Raw genomic sequence first — 15,823 nt, 5'->3', positions numbered from 1 at the left:
TTGTAAGCCATATTCATTAGGTATGCACGTGAATAAACTGCATACATCAAATGTCACTAAAAACGGGCTTTCTATGTGTGCCAAATCATGTTTGGCCAATTCTATGTCATCCAAAAGTTGCTGTGTGTCTTTTAAAATGGTGGAAATATTATCTACCAAAGGTCTCAATATTTTTTCCACAAATACTGATATATTGTAGGTGGCCCAGCCTCTCCCAGAAACAATAGGTCACATAGGCATGGGATTAGTTCTTTTGTGTATTTTCGGTAGTCCCTTCAAGGAAGGTATAAGTGGGTTCCTGATGTTTAGAAACTCATAAGTCTCACTACTAACCTGACGACACATTAACATGTCGTATAAATTGTCTTTTATATTACTTATTATGACATTCACCTCATCAATTGTTATTTCCTGATAAGTATCTATAGATCCTAAGTATGACTCTATATTTTGTATGTAATCTTCCTTGTTTAATAACACTACACCTCCACCTTTATCGGCTGGAGTGATGACGATATCTCTATTAAATCGTAAATTTCTGAGAGAGTCAAATTCAGTGTTATTTAAATTATAAAATTTATTATTAACATGTTTGTTGGAATAAAATGTGTAAAGATCTTTTTCACACAATTTAATGAAACATTCTACTGGTGAGGGTAGCAATGGGGAAAAAGTACTCTTTTGTCAAACCATATTCATGGTTACATTATTACTAACATCATTCTTAATATTCTTAGTTTTGAAAAAAACTTTTAATGCCACTCTTCTCGCAAACAGTCTTAAATCTTTAAAAGTTTCATGTAACAAACTGGGTTGTGAGGGGATGAAATTCAGCCCCTTATTAAGTAGTGACAAGTCAGAGTCAGATAGCTCATAATTAGAATGGTTAAAGACAAGAAAAGTCAATTCCAAGCTTTCTTTTGGTACGCGTACCTGTCTTGAGAGTATTTCCGCTTTTTGGGTCCTCTGCTTGTCGACCTCCCTCTCGTAAAACTGTCCAGTTTGATCGGAAAAGGAGCTTCTGTAGACCTGCTGGTTTGTATTGTTTGGGTAACACGTCTAATGGCTCCCGTTCTCAAGTGGTCATTGGAAACATGTAGTGCTTGCTGATTCAGGGGTGGTGTATTCAGCTCCGTCGCCTCCATGACGTGATTCACTCTAGAATGTATCGGCTCACTTGTAGAGGCTTCAGCTGACAGAGGAGGTGCTAAATTCGAATAACTCTCCACAGCTAACTCCTGTTCTCTAACTTGCTGACGCGTTGGATGTTCAATTTGCGTCGAGTTGTTATCCGAGGCTCTGGGCCAAACAAAAATGTTACCCATTGCGAAATCATGATGATCCCTTGTCAGTTTATGCTGTTTGACAAGCCTAAGTTTGTCACTATAAATATTAATTTGCGTCGATATATTGTTTAGTTTCCTGATGCATGCTTCAGATTTGAAGCGTTCAGTGATGGTTTTATACAGCGCATCAGTACTATTCTGTAAATCAGTCTCTAGTGGCTCAAAATATTCCAATAATAATTTGATGTATTTAAAGCCCAATTCTAGATTCATGTCCTGCCACTTTTTTAATAAATCAGGATACTGCTGCCCATACGTGGGCATGCATAAAACGCGCATGCCCTGGGTATAACTTTGAAATGAATACATGCTTCAAGGTGTTTTTTCTGCCAAGAAAATCTTTGTAATTTGTACAAGTTGTTTTCTAGTTCTCTGGTGAAGTTATAGAAATCAGTCATATTTTCATCGATCCCATTTACTATATTTCTTGTGCTTACTGGTTCCAACAAATTTAAGGTCAATAGAGGATTGTTTTTATGTGGTAGGAATGCATCAATGTTCAACATATTCACCCTCGGCTCCGGGTTGTAATCAAGTTCCAAGTTGACATTCTCCATAGCGTGGAATACATGCGTGGAATACATGTTTATGAATTTAGTAAAACTAATCAAGTTTTTATGGAAGTTTTTTTTATATATGTATAAGTAAGATTTGTGTATTTATATATTTGAACATTTATTCATTCACTTAAATGTAAGATACTTACTTTTATCAAAGGTTAATTTAAAAAAATATATCACCTATGTATTAACTTGTTATGTTCTACATACTGTTTTCCACATGTTAAAAATGAACATCTTGCATCATGGAAGGCCTTTAGGTAGTATTCTACTTAATGAATTTAGATAGTGGAAACTATACTTTTAAATTTTTATAAGTACATTCAATGAACTTAATGAAGTTATATAAGCTTGGTAAAACCTATATTTCCTGTTCTGATAAGGTCCTTCATGATACATTTATAGAACAAAGTACTAAACCTTTAATTTTTTTGGTTAAGAAATTGTACTTCATGTGTTGGTTAATTGTTGCCGAGTGGCCTGTTTGGGACTGTGCCTCTGAACTGCAATTGTTTTTTTTTTTTTTTTGCTTTTTTTGTGAAGACATTTTGTGGATTTAAGTAGGGGCTAGGTTGATTAAAAATGACCAGTGCACTGGAAAACAGACACAAATCTCCAATTTTTAATTGTTAACAAGTCCCAGGGAGAAATAAAACAATTCCTGTATCCAGTATCACTTAAGATTACTCCTTGATGAAAATCTACATTCTGGTTTAGCATTGTAGTCTACTTTCTTACTTTAAGACCAGGAAATAAGAAGTAAGAACAATAATCACATTTTGACCATTCCAGTATCCCACAAATCCTGGTAAACAACCACAGTTCACTTCTAAATCCTCATGTGTATTTAAATTCAGAAAATGCAGGCAGAACAAAATAATGGTAAGCTTTCTCAAGGCCATGGCATCTGATAAGAGGCATGCAAAAGAATTGTAAAACCAATAAATTGGAACATGTCAAATAATTACAAAACCAAGGAATTTATATATAAGTTGTGCAGATCTGTGTTCCTTTAACCAAAGTAGTGTGGACTATGCTACCCTTATATTTTGCAATATACATGTCATTTTAATAGTCCCAAAACCTAATAGCAACCTTGCATCAGCAGTCAGACTATATGTGTTCTATAGAGCAATCTATGAAAAAGCAGTGTTTTGTTCAAAGCAACCTTATCAGCAGATAGACCACATGTACCAGTGTTCCTTTGGAGCAGTTCTTCAGTACTTTTCAGCAGCACACCAGTGTTTTTCCAGAAGGGAGACTGTAAACTCCATATGGAATAAGGCCACAAACAACAGCACTACAGTTACTTCTTACAGATCAGACCCTTCGGTAAGTCACCACTGATATTCCAGATATAAACGTCATACAGGAAACAGCCACAGCAAATGATGTACTTGTACATACAGTAATTCCAGCTATTAGAAAGTTTGCAGAGCACCATTGTTCAAACACTACTTCAGGAAAAGCCTAAAAAAACATCAATAGACAAGCACTATTTCAGAAAATCTATAACCTTCAGCAATGTTCCTTCAGGACATAAAAAGACATTATCAAGTTAATAGCAATGTACTTCAACATTTCCACAAACTTTCAAGTTTACAATGTGATGTTGCACAGCCAAGAAGCAAGAAAAAGTTTAAAGAGTTCCAGACAACAGAAAATGTTCTTCCAGAGTCATAAAGTTATGTAAGAGTTCATATGTACTTTTTTAGCTAAAAAAGATCAGAAAAGTCATCAGTAAAAGCACTTGCACACCTTTTGTATAAACATGTCAAGTAATACTTCTACAGTTATAACACCAGTAAATGTTTCGTTTAAAGCAAAAAACTGGGTAAAACAGTCTAAAGAAAACTGTGTTCCAGAAATGTTTATTTAAAGCTAAAAGTTATTAGTTCAGGGAATCTACATCTTTCCAGATGCAAAAGGGTTAAATCACAGCAGCACACTGTAACAAACACACAATCTCATAATTCGCAAAATGAGTCAGCTTCTGTAAGTAATTGTTTACAGTTTTCAGACATCAGTGTAAATGCTACAGCACATGTAATTCAAGATACAGAGTTAAGTCACAGCACAATTTCAACTACAAATGTTCGGAATGGAACACATTCGACTTTACATGAAATTTATACTGCAGAATTAAGCCACAGTATTGCAGATATAGATGTTAACACAGTCAATATACATAACATGCAGGCAATGTCTCAGGTTCCCATTACAGATGTTCATAATGTAATCAATTCTAGTTTCTTTTTTTTTACAAACCAATGCAAATATTCCACTGAGGGGGAGATAAGATGGATCAGAGTGCAGATGTTGCTCATTCTGATAAAGAAAATGATATATAGATTTCAGAGCAAAGTAAAAAGCAAACACATACCATAGCTCTAGTCAGTATTGTTGCTAGTTCTATAAAAAAGGATTTTCAGCTTATCTATAAAGGGTGTGACAGTCTAGCACCAAACCAGAGCATTTATCTGTCATTCTTTAAGGTTAAAATAAATGACAGGGCTTCACTATTTACAGATAAATGATGTAATAAGGTATTGATTAATAGAGACAAATCAGTTACAACTTGATCTTTAGTAGAGGACACAGATGTAATTATATCAAGATTTAAAGGGTCAAAAAATACAGCAGCTAACAGTTCAATGTGTAACAAATCCATACTAGGTATGGACATGTCATCAAAGTCATATGTTGTTTTAGACTTCAGTAACAAGATTTTATGAAAGGTAAAAATGTTACAGAGTGTAAATGACACTTGTAAGAATTTGCATGCAGTAGATTGTGCAGATGCACAGAATTTAAAGAATTGGTTACAATAGAAATATGCAGATTTATGCGTCAATGATAAAATAAATTCTAGTTCAGCTGGCACAGCTGAAGTGCTCAGAAAGACATATTGAGTGTGGTCAGTTAGAAAAAAAGGGTAACCATTTATGTTGTGTAGGAAATACCAGAAATGACAGTCAAGTTAATTTGTAGAATAAAGGGTTTACAGTTACAGAGCTGGCAGATTATTTTTTGTGTTATTGCTTTGTTTTGCAGACATTGATATTATGGTAGTAAAATGTTGCATTGCATAAATAATATCTTGATACAGGCAGAGACAAGGCATTCACATATATTAAATGATGTTTTCCTAGTTTACAGAATGCAAAATTTAAACTCAGTGCTATATTTTAGAAGTGACAGTACAGTTAAACGTTCAAATCCAATCCATTAAATAAATAAATAAATAATGTGTCATAAATATTATCGCCCATTAAAGCCACGGGTTCAACTCCTATGTTATATACACACGCACATATATATATATATATATATATATATATATATATATATATATATATAAAGGACAAACAAGTAAATTTCCAGAATTGGATCAGTTCAACTCTAGTAATAAATTTGTATACAATATGAAGAAACTTCACATACTTGTATAAAGGACAGACAAGTAAACTTCCAGAATTAGATCAGTTCATACTATATAAAGATTGTACATATTTCATGCAGAATGTACAGTTTATTAGATTGCATGCCAGCTCAGTGAGATGAATTAAATACAATACTGTATACCAAAAAACAGTATGGTAAAAATCAATTTAATATTTTAGTAACAGTTTATGCAGTTACAGTTCTTAGTATTTAATCCTTGCAGCATTCAGTAGTACTATAAAGTTAAATGATGTCAGCTAAAGAAATGGCTATGGTTAGACAGTAGATAGAGTTTCACACACAGAACAATATGTTAGGACCTGAAGCTTATGAGGGTAAATTTAGAATGTCCAACAGTTAAGATTAATTTTATAAAGGTGCAGAAATACAAAACATGTTGAAATATTAATACAGTGTTAAATTACTACTTTAGTTTCATTTGAGGATATGACAGAAAAAAACAATGCCAAGGAAGGTTATATTTGATTTTATAATACAGTTACAGCTTTTCAATTTCACTGTAGTACATTATCAGTTCAGTTACAGTCTTACAATAATGTATTTATTAGTAATATTAGTTTAATTCACCAAAGTACATTATTAGTTTGCTTACAGATTTAAAAGAATTTATGTTTATTTCATGCAGAAAAATGGAACTAAAGTCAGGGCAACAAGCGGTGCATTTATTAGTAACATGGGTTTAGTTCACCATAGTACATTATCCATATGCTTAGAGACTTACAAGAATTTATTAACAGCTTGTTTATTTCATGTAGGAAAATGTAAATAAAGTCAGGGCAACAAGCAGTATGATCAGTTTATAATTGTTAAAGCTGCAAATGTTATTAGAAGGACTTGACACTGTTTTTTGTGTTTTACAAAAAATAATTTCCAGGACTGACTTTAAATGTAGTCAAACACATCAGTCACCCACCCTTGCACAAGACATGGAAAAGGGAAGTTTGAATGGCCTAAGACAGACTGCTACATGTGGACAATAAAAACAGGCTCTGATACCTCAGCAGTGACTGGGAGGCCTAAATTTGGCAAGAGCTGCTGTGCACAAGTTGACTATCTACAAAAAAATCTGCATCAGTTATTTCATCAGTGTTTATGTAAAAGTTTTCATGTTTTCAGACAATTGTATAACACTACTATTTCTCACTTTATGTTTTTACCTATGTTGACAATAGGGACTAAAAAGGTACTAATAGTTTAGTTTTCAAAATATAACATTTACCAGTTTTCATTTATGCTTTTATCTGTGTTAAGGTAACACTGGCAAAAAATATTCCTTTAGTATTAAGTAAATAAATAAAAATGGAAGTCATGACTAGGAAAAATTGTTTAATTGAAATAGTAAGTGCTTTCGCTCATACACATTCAAAGACCTTCTTCAGGCATATTTAATCAAACACACCACATGGTTATAAACCTTCAGAAATCACATGACCAATCTAACTTCATGGAAATAAGACAGTCCTTGTTCAAAATTAAACATTTAAATCTAAAAGATATAGGCAAAATAATATCTTCCCAAACTCAAACACAACAAATACAGCACCCTATTTCATTATTTGCAGTTTAAATGCAATTCCTAAAACATTACTAATAAAAGGGACATAGCTTTAAATTATAAAGCCTTTCCTCTTATCTGGACAGGCTCCTCAATTTTAATAAACAGGCTGTCCAGCATTGATCATTCAGACCTGGGTTGTAATAAATGTTCAATGTGATTCGCCACCATAATTCTTGTCTTTCCAGTTTTAGCCACAATGGGCCAGCCCTTGGACCCATTTTAACCTGCTCAATTATTCTAAATTTAAAATTGTGGCCCTGATTGGCTTGAACGTGCTTTGGTAAAGCACTAGTCTCCTCCCCCTTCTTTATTGAGTAGACATGCTCACAAATATGTTCTCTCAACCTTCATTCGGTTTTACCGATGTAGAAACTGTCACATCTTTGACATATTTCACTAAATACACCACCTGCCATGTTTGAGTTTGGGAAGATATTATTTTTGCCTATGTCTTCTAGATTTAAATGTTTAATTTTGAACAAGTGCATACTATTTCAATTAAACAGTTTTTCCTAGTTGTGACCTTTGTTTTTTATTTATTTATTTAGTACTTGCATTTTTTATTTGGTTTGTTTTCCTTTAGTATTAGTTTACTTAGTTTCCAGAATCTACACAGCTATTTTAAATGCTCAGTATGTAAAATTCAGTCAAGGTTCAGAATATGACATTCATACTCAGATATGAGTTCAGTATAGTACATTTCAGTCCGATTTCAGAATATAACATTTATACTGTTACAACATGTGATTACATCACACTTGACATTTTTCAGTCAATAGTTTAAGGGTAAAGTGACATAATTATTTGCAACAGGCTTATTAAAATACATTATTTAAAGAGCAGGTAGTAATAGTTATTCAATATACTCCTGGCATAACAGGGCAGGCTTAATTTAATTAATTTACACTTTACATAATTATTGTACATTATTTTGAAAGTTAAAAGGACACTGACACAGGATGCAAATGTATAGATCTGAAAAACAGATAGCATTAGTTTTAGAAAAACTATTAAAGCTCATAAATATTTACAGGATATTTAAGACACAAATTTAGAAGGCAGACATCTATTACAGCACAAAGAAATTAAAAAGGTAAATAGAATAATTAAGAGATCTAGCTGAAAATTTACAGACACAAGTTAATACAGTATATCGTCATTTTGCTTTAAGACCAGTTTGTGACATCCACTCTCTGAGCCAATAATGAAGTAGCATGAATCCTCACCACTGACACTGGAGAGGGGCATTCACTTGGAACAAAAATAGATAACAGTATTTCCAGATGCAGCTCTCTGCGCCAAGCACAATTTCCCTTAAGAACACACAGGGAAAGTCTGCTTGGTGCAGAGAGCTGCATCGGGAAAAACTGTGTGTATCTTCGTAAGTTCATAGGTAGGTACTAAGCTATTGGCCCTAGGGCATATATAAGCCTAGCCAAAAAGGTACCCTGGCTTTTCCCACCCAAAAAAATAATTTTCCTGTGCCGCTGTCGAGCAGAGCCACAGAGGTGATCCCCAGGGTTAATTTCCTATTTCTCATCCAATCATCAAGATTTTTCTTGAAGAGAAGAGGATCTATTTTTTTTTTCCAAATGAATGTCCCTCTCCAGTGTCAGTGGTGAGGATTCAGACTCCTTCATTACTAGCCCAGAGAGGGTATGCCACTTAATGGTGGCAGTCGTGGAATATTAATTGAATTCTGTAGGCAGTAGGCAGGTGTCACTGCAGTTGTGTGTATGCTCAGCAGCCACAAGATAAACATTCAGAGTTTCATTATGACAACAGTTTTATTTATTTATTTTTGTTAGTTTAGTTTAGTCAGGAAAAGCAGGCAAAGATATCAGCAGAGGATAATGGCAGCTGACAGAGAACCAGTTGGCCAGGGTGGGTGAAGCTAAATGACTGGTGCATGCCAACCTGACTAAAGAGGAAATTATTTGAGCCTTAGTCACAGCTCAGACCCAGGAAAATAATCAGACTGGTGATGGGAATTTGCAGCCCTCAGAAACAGAACAGTTCACCTTTTCCTTAAGATGACTTAAAAACCTGTCTGGAGTTAAAGGGACTTAAACTGGGGGTCAAACAGATGGAATTTGAACCAACAGAAAGACTGCGGCGGTGTTTGAAGGCTAAAGAAAATGAGAAGCAGCATTAACATGAGGGGGAGGTACTGACCCTTCACCAGGGTCATGGAGGTAACGGGGACCCTTCATCAGGGTCATGGAGGTAATGGGGACCCTTCATCGGGGTCATGGAGATAACGGGGACCCTTCATCAGGGTCATGGAGGTAACAGGGACCCTTCATCCGGGTCATGGAGGTAATGGGGTCCCTTCATCAGGGTCATGAAGGTAACGGGGACCCTTTGTCAGGGTCATGGAGGTAATGGGGACCCTTCGTCAGGGTCATGGAAGTAATGGGGACCCTTCATCAGGGTCAAGGAAGTAACGGGGACCCTTCCTCAGGGTCATGGAGGTAACGGGGTCCCTTCATCAGGGTCATGGAGGTAATGGAGAAGGGAATAACTGAACGCTAGAAGCAATAAAGGTCAATACATTTCTTCCATAATATACAGTGGGTGATAATTTTGATTTTTTTTTATTCATATATTTGAAAGATTATGTAAACAGTATAATGTTGACCAAGGGCTCTAGGTACAGTTCCTGACAATCTTATTTCATGGTAAAGCTGTAACTGCTGTTTCTAAATTGTCTTATGTTGAATGTTTAAATTATGATACAGTAAAACATTGTTTACTAGACTGTTTTAAGTTAACACCTGAAGCTCACAGAAAAGGTTTTATGAGCATAGACTCAAGGCAGTTGAAAGTGTGTGTAATTATATTGCTGAGTTAAGCACTTATTTTCATAGATGGGTGAGTGGGTGTCAGGTCACCACTTTTGAAGGGCTGGTAGACCTTTTGGTGAGGGATTAAGCCCTTAGCACTTTGCCTGAGGACAAGAGAATCTGGTTGGCAGACCAACAGTGTAACTCTGCAGCTAAGCTGGGGAAAATGGAGGATCTCTACTTAGCAAGCAGGGCATCACTGCACAAGAAGGGCATACCCAGTGCTGCACATGGATATAACGGAACCTATGGTGGGCAGCCCAAACCACCCCAACAGAGTCCACCAGTAACAGGGACACCTACTAGTTTAGGTACACGGCCACAATCAAGGGTTAAATGTTTTAAATGTAACCAGTGGGGCCATTTTTCATATAGATGTCTATCACAGCAAGGTTGGGGGCAAAAGATGGGGGAACCAGCAAGTGGGAATAACAGTATGCCAGTGGTAAGTTGTCTGGGGACAACATGGGTACCAAACGATCACCAGAGTTTATATCCAATCATAGTGGATGGAAAACAGGTCACTGGTAAGAGAGACACAGACTCTGACATAGCCATTGTGAAGCCTGTAGTGGTTAAAGAGGAGCAGTACATACTTGGGCAGTCCACTCTGGTCAGAGCTTTAGGATGGACCCCATTCCAAATGTCTTTGTTCAGGTTTCACCTTGACTGGAATGGCAGAAAAGGAAGCAAGCAAGTAGGTGTATTTGACAATAACCCTGCACATATCTTGAAAGGGAATGATTTTGAAAATGTAGTGCCGCGTGTGGATGCAATTACACACAGTCAAGCTTGGAGAAAGGTATGTGGGTCTGGTAGCCTAGGGGAGACCCAGACAGACCCCACATCTGAAGTAAGGGCTAGTGAGATGGCTATTTCATGGAAGGAGTTACCCTCTAGCAGTGAACCTGAAGGTGAGGCACAGATGCTGGTAGGTACTAATGTTCCCTTGGACAGAGTGACTACAAAAGCAGAAGTGAGTGGTAGCACCCAGGCTGACAGTGAGACACTGCTGTATGAGGATACCAGGCTTCCTGTAGAAAGGGAGCTGGGAAGGGTCACAAAGATAGTGCTGAGACAGGCTCACTTCTCGGACCCTATATTAAGAGGTTTGAGGGAGGTAGATAGAGAAGCATCTGATTCTCATGGACAAGAGCAGTCTGTATACTGAAACAAAGGGTTACTGCATACACAAAGGCCCATGATGGAGGGATAGAGGGTGAGGTAATATAACAGTTGGTAGTGCCTAGAGCCTACAATCTGGCACTTCTAACCATAGCCCATGACATTCCTTTTGCAGGCCATATGGGCATAAAGCATACCAAGAGATGTATTATGCAGCACTTTTATTGGCCTGGGATTAGAAAGGATGTAATAGGGTACAACAGGACCTGTGAGCAGTACCAAAAAGTAGAGAAGGCAGGAGACAAGGTTAAGGCTCCTTTGATGCCTTTACCTGTGATTGAGGAGCCATTTCAGAGGGTAGATGTGGATATTGTGGGGCCTCTGAGTACCCTAAGTTCCACTGGAAAGAATAATATCCTGGTGGTAGTAGATTATGCTACTAGATACTTGAAGTGGTTGCTCTGTCCTCTACTGATGCAGAGAAGGTGGCAAATGCTTTGTTAGAGATTTCTCAGCAGGGTAGGTTTCCCAAGAGAAATATTGACTGACAGAGGTGCCAATTTCATGTCAGACCTGCTGGCTTGTCTGTGGCAGGGTTGTGGAGGGGAAGCACCTAAATACCACCCCTGCCACCCCCAGACTAATGGCTTTGCGGAGGGGTTAAACTCTACACTAAATACCATGCTACAGGCACTTATAGACCAGTTTAAGGGAGTGTGGGACAAATATTTGCTCCATCTGCTGTTTGCATACAGAGTGGTACCCCAGAGATTTTTAGCCCTTTGAGTTGCTGTATAGGCACAGGGTGAGGGGGGCCTTTAGATTTGATTCATGATGAGTGGGAGGGTGAGTGTGAATTCCAAAAGGAGTCTGTTGTGGCATATGTCTTAAACTTCAAGACAAGGCTTAGGGAGCTCATGGGCTTAGACCAGGAGAAGCTGATAGGAACCCAACAGCAGAAAAAGGTCTGGCATGAAAGGAATGTTCGAGCCAGAGAGTATGCTGTGGGACAGCAAGTTATGGTTCTCATTCCTGTTGGACAGAATAAGCTGCAGGCAGCTTGGTAGGGACCCCTCAAAATGGCAAGGAAGCTCAGTGATGTTAACTACATGGTAGAACTGCTAGGCAGGAGGCAGGGGACCAAATTGTAACATGTTAACATGATGAAGCCTTACCATGATAGGATGCCCTGGTGCTAAATATTTGCAGTTGATGGCAGGAGGAGTTTTTTGGGGATCTGGTGAAAGATATCCTCAGTAAGGCTTGGACTGACACTTCAGTGGAAGGTGTAGCAATGTCCCAGCAGCTATCCCTTACCCAAGTTTGAGAAATCTGAGCAGTGCTACAGGAGTTTGGGGGCATGATCATTGGGAAATCTGGGTGCACCCATCTGGTGCAGCACCATATGGATATAGGACCCCAAAGGCCTATCAAGAAAGCCCCTTACAGGGTGTCTCAGTGAGCAGACACATTCTGAGGGAGGAGATAATGGAAATGTTGGTGCTGGGGGTAATCCAGGAGTCCAACAGTCCCTGGGCCTCCCCAGTGGTGCTGGTACCAAAGAAAGATGGCAGCACCAGGATCTGTGTGGACTACAGAAAACTAAACAGGCACACAGAGTCAAATGCTTACTGCATGCCTAGAACAGATGAAGCTTAGAGCAGCTGGGTGAGGTTAAGTATCTGACCACTATTTATTTGACCAAGGGCTACTGGCAGGTGCCCTTGACTCCCAGTACTAGAGAGAAGTGAACCTTTGTGACTCCTTTCAGATTATACAAGTTCACATAGATGCCCTTGTAGATGAAAAATGCCCCAGTTACCTTCTACAGGCTGATAGTCATATCCTAGCAGGAGCAGGAGGTCAGGCCCTTGCTACCCTAAATGATCTTGCCATCTACAACTATTACAGAGCACTTTCAGCATGTCAGGGAGGCCCTGAGAAACTACAAAGGGCAGGGTTTACCATTAAACCCAGTAAGTGGCAGGTGGGGATGGCAGAGGTCTTCTACCTAGAACATAGAGTGGAGAGTGGTAAGATCAGGCCAGAATCTACCAAAATGAAGATATTCAGGTGTGGCCTGCCCCTTTTACCAAAAGGCAGGTGAGGGCATTCTTGGTGACAGTGGGGTACAATAAAAATGTGTTCCCAATTATTGTACAATAACTGCTATCCTCACAGACCGGACAAGGAAAAACAGGCCAGACAAGGTAGCGTGGACCCCAGCCTGTGAGCAGGCATTCCAAAAGCTAAATGTGGCTTTGCGAGAATCCCCTGTGTTTACCAGTCCAGATTAAAGCAAATAATTTGTTGTGCAGGTGGATGCATCAAACCGTGGGGTGGGGGCTGTATTCAGCCAGGTTTCCTCAGAAGGAGAAGAGTACCCATTTGTATAGCTCAGCCTTAGACTCCAACCCAGGGAAGAATGTTATGCAGCTGTAGATAAAGAATGTATAGCCATAATATGGGCACTACAGAAACTTCAACCCTATCTGTGTGGAAAAAAATTCACTGTTGTTACAGACCCCAGTCCCTTAACATGGCTACATCAAGCCAGCCAGTGAAATGGCAAGTTATTAATGTGGAGCCTAGCATAGCAGGCATAAGATATGATACTGCAAATCTGTAGTGGGGTTAGCAATGGCAATGCAGATGAGCTCTCAAGTCAGGGTATGGGTAAATGTGTTCCCAGACAGGCTCATGTCCTTGAAGCCACATTTCTCCAGTGCCACTGGACAAACTAGCTTGAGACTTCAAACAGGGGAGATATGAGACAATGTGATGTATTGCATGCTATGCCAGGAGATGTAGGGCAGTGGATGTGTAACATAGCACAGCTAGCTGGAATTTTGTAAATAATTATATGTCATTTTATATCAAACTGATTTTTACAAATGTCTGTTTTAAAATGTATCTGTAAAGTTGCTTGTGTTAAACATGTATCAACAGTGTGTCCTGCTGGACAGAAAAGAAATATACATTTATTATCATAATGTAATATTGTAACTCCCCACCAAAAGGGCAAATATCTATCCCAGCAGAGTGCTGCCCCCCTGACATCTCAGATGCTCAGGTAAGAGCCGCCCTCTCCAAAGCAAAAAGCACAGCATCAATGGGACCAGATGGTGTCCCGGGCTGCGTCCTACATGAACTCCAAGAAGAGCTAAACCCAAACATAAAACTACTGTTCAATCTCAGCCTTACTACAGGATATGTGCCCAAAGAGTGGCGTACAGCAACAGTGGTCCCTCTCCATAAAGGTGGTGCCTCAACGGATCCTGGAAACTATCGCCCCATAAGCCTGACTAGCTTGGTCTGCAAAGCTATGGAAAGGATCATCATGGACCTCATAAATAAAGATATTGGGGACCTACAAACACTGGATCCTACCCAGTTTGGCTTTGTTAAGGGCAGATCCTGCCTCTTAAACCTGGTTGATTTCTTTGAAACAGTCACCAAGGCCATTGACGAGGGAAGGTGGTCCACACAGCCTACCTGGACCTCACAAAAGCCTTCGATACAATACCCCACTCGGGCATTATAGATAAGCTCACCAGCTTAAATATAAACCCCTATGTCACTAGATGGATTGCAAACTGGCTCAATGACAGAACCCACATGGTTAGAATTGCTGGAGCCATGTCAGACTCCAAACCAGTTACAAGTGGTGTCCCACAAGGCTCAGTCCTGGGACCTCTCTTGTTCGGTATATATTTCTCGGAGGTACAGGCCAACACGGAAGGACTGTGGCTGACCAAGTTCGCAGATGACTGCAAACTGGGCGCCATAATCGACTCTCCAGCCGACACAAGCATCCTCCAAAAGGGCCTCATAGAAACAGACAACTGGTGCCAGAGCCATGGCCTCAAGCTAAATGCCAAAAGTGTATAGTCATCCCCTTTGGCAAAAACAAAGTGCCCACAAATTACCACATAGGTGGTAATCCATTAAGTACAGAAGAAGTAATTAGGGACCTGGGGACCCAAGTTGATAGCAATCTCTCATTTGACAACCACGTGGCCAAAGTGGTTAGAAAAACATTTTATATAGCCCACCTAATCATGAAGGGATTCACATCTAGATCAGGGAGGTCATCGTGCCTCTTTACTCATCCCTCATCAGGCCCATAATTGAGTACAATGCCCCTTTTGGGATGTACCTTACCAGACACCTGCAGCAACTGGAAAGACCCCAAAAGTACCTCACCAAGAGGATCAAAGGGCTCAAACAGATGCCATATGCTGCCCGGTTAAAGAAACTCCAACTCTACTCAGTGGCATACCGCCTGTTCAGAGGCGATCTGTGCCTGACATATAAAGCCATGTCCAACCCGGAATTAATGGACATGCTGCACCTCAGAAAATCCAAATCCCATCGAGCTACGCACTTGAGAGACTTGAACCTCAGCACTGAAATAAATAGGACATGCTGGAGGGACAGATTCATAACCCAGAGGCTCCCTTCACTCTGGAATAAAATCCCAGTCCAGGTTAGGCAGAGTCCCTCATTGACTCTCTTCAAGAGGAATCTTGATGAGTGGATGGGAGATCGTAGGTTTACCCCTGGTATCACTTCTGTGTCACTGTTAGACAGAGGCACAGTATACTAACCTCGAAAAAGGGCATAGCAAAATCAATTTAAAATGGGTGGCGAAAGCCAAACACATTCTGGCTAGGCTTATAAATGCCCTAGGGCAGATAGCCTAGTATGAACCTATGAACCTATGAACCTATGAACTAAGAAAATGTATATATGTTAATAGAGGATACTGGAAGAGAAGAGGTCAATCTCAGTGCAGCTAACTTTGAATCATAGTGTGAAATTAAATTACTTAATTTAGGCCATAAGGATTGTATCTTACAGTTCTGATTACAGCCACGACAAAATGTTTGGGAAAACAAGTACTAGGAAGCCTTCTGTATT

Source organism: Protopterus annectens, chromosome 6.part0, assembly GCF_019279795.1.
Source record: "Protopterus annectens isolate FY-2018-M chromosome 6.part0, PAN1.0, whole genome shotgun sequence".
NCBI classification, from domain to species: Eukaryota; Metazoa; Chordata; order Ceratodontiformes; family Protopteridae; genus Protopterus; species Protopterus annectens.
This window is presented reverse-complemented; position numbering follows the sequence as displayed.